Raw genomic sequence first — 2,423 nt, 5'->3', positions numbered from 1 at the left:
TCTGAAGGTTTGGACTTCCACTCTAAGCTTACTCAATTTTTGAGGTAGAAAGAACTTTGCCAAGAAGGCATTGACTAGCTTCTCCCAGGAGTCCAGGCTTTCTTTAGGTTGTGAGTCCAACCATGTCCTAGCTCTGTCTCTTACAGCAAAAGGGAATAGCATAAGTCTGTAGACCTCAGGGTCAACCCCATTAGTCTTGACAGTGTGACAGATTTGCAGATTGTTGGCATTGTTGTTGTTTTCGGCTGCCATTTGTTCTTCTTCTTTGAAGATTTCTGTTAGGTCTTCTACAGAGAGTTGTGCCTTGGCTTCTCTTAGTTTTCGCTTCAAGGTCCTTTCAGGTTCAGGGTCAGCCTCAACAAGAATGCTTTTGTCTTTGCTCCTGCTCATATGAAAGAGAAGAGAATAAGAAAATATGGAATCCTCTATGTCACAGTATAGAGATTCCTTGAGGTGTCAGAGGAAAAGAAAAATAGAAGGTAGAAGTAGAAAATTCAAACTTATCAAAGAAGATGGAGTTCGAATTTTGCATTAAGGAATAATGTTAGTCCATAAATAGAAGGATGTGAAAAGAGGAGAAGTAATTTTCGAAAATTAAGTCAAAGATTTTGAAAACATTTTGAAAAAAAAACTAATTGATTTTCGAAAATAAAAGTGGGAAAGAAGTAAAGTGATTTTTGAAAAAGATTTTGAAATTAGAAATTAAAAAGATATGATTGAAAACTATTTTGAAAAAGATGTGGTTAAGAAGATATGATTAGTTTTAAAAAGATGTGATTGAGAGGATATGATTTGAAAAATATTTTTTAAAAAGATTTGATTTTAAAAGTCAATGACTTGGCTATCAAGAAAAGATATGATCCAAACATTAAACCTTTCTCAACAGAAAAGGCAACATACTTGAAATGTTGAATCAAATCATTAATTTGATAGCAAGTATTTTTGAAAGTAGAAAGAAATTGATTTTGAAAAAGATTTGATTGAAAAGATATGATTTGAAAAAGATTTGATTTTGAAAAATTTTGAAAACTTGAAAAAAATTTGAATTAAAAACAGAATCTTCCCTCTTGTGCCATCCTGGCGTTAAACGCCCAAAATGGTGCACATTCTGGCGTTTAACGCGCAAAACTCTACCCTTTTGGGCGTTAAACGCCCAACCAGGCACCCTAGCTGGCGTTTAAACGCCAGTCTGTCTTCTTCACTGGGCATTTTGAACGCCCAGCTTTTTCTGTGCAATTCCTCTGCAGTATGTTCTGAATCTTCAATTCTCTGTATTATTGACTTGAAAAGACACAAATTAAAAATATTTTTGGATTTTTAATAATGAGGAATAATAAAAATGCAACTAAAATCAAATAACAATGTATGCAAGACACCAAACTTAGCAGTTTGTAAACTACTGACACTAATGAGAATGCATATGAGACACATAAACACTCAAGTCAGGAGAATTCAAAGGTCAGAGTAAGAAATCATCAAGAACAACTTGAAGATTAATGAAGACACATGCATGAGTGCAAGAAGAATAGAAACATGCAATTGACACCAAACTTAAAAATGAGAATAGAGTCTCAATAGGAAAAATATTTTTTTGGTTTTTATGATTTTGTAAATTTTTTTTTTTTGAAAATTAAGTTAAAAAGAAAATAAAGGTATCAAAATTCTTAATGAGAATTCCAGGAATCATGCAATGTTTAGTCTAAGACTCCGGTCCAGGAATTAGACATGGCTTCACAGCCAGCCAAGCTTTCAAAGAAAGCTTCGGTCCAAAACACTAGACATGGCCAATGGCCAGCCAAGCCTTAGCAGATCACTGCTCTAATAGCAAGATTGATAAAAATCAACAAGCTCTCGTGATGATAAGTTGAAACCTCGGTCCAATGAAATTAGACATGGCTTTACAGCCAGCCAGATTTCAACAGATCATCTTGAAACACTAGAACTCATTCTTAAGAACTCTGAAGAAAAAATACCTAATCTAAGCAACAAGATGAACCGTCAGTTGTCCAAACTCAACAATCCCCGGCAACGGCGCCAAAAACTTGGTATGCGAAATTGTGATCAATACTTTTCACAACTCAAATAATCCCTGGTAATGAATCCAAAAACTTGGTGTTCAATACCTTGGCATAAACACAACTTCGCACAACTAACCAGCAAGTGTATTGGGTCGTCCAAGTAATAAACCTTACGCGAGTAAGGGTCGATCCCACAGAGATTGTTGGTATGAAGCAAGCTATGGTCACCTTGTAAATCTTAGTCAAGCAAACTCAAATGGATATGGATGATATACGAATAAAACATAAAGATAAAGATAGAGGTACTTATGTAATTCATTGGTAGGAACTTCAGATAAGCGCATGAAGATGCCTTCCCTTCCGTCTCTCTGCTTTCCTACTGTCTTCATCCAATCCTTCTTACTC

The sequence above is a fragment of the Arachis duranensis genome, chromosome 10 (assembly GCF_000817695.3).
Source record: "Arachis duranensis cultivar V14167 chromosome 10, aradu.V14167.gnm2.J7QH, whole genome shotgun sequence".
Taxonomy (NCBI): Eukaryota; Viridiplantae; Streptophyta; class Magnoliopsida; order Fabales; family Fabaceae; genus Arachis; species Arachis duranensis.
The sequence above is the reverse complement of the archived record's forward strand: the minus strand, read 5'-3'. Positions refer to the sequence as shown.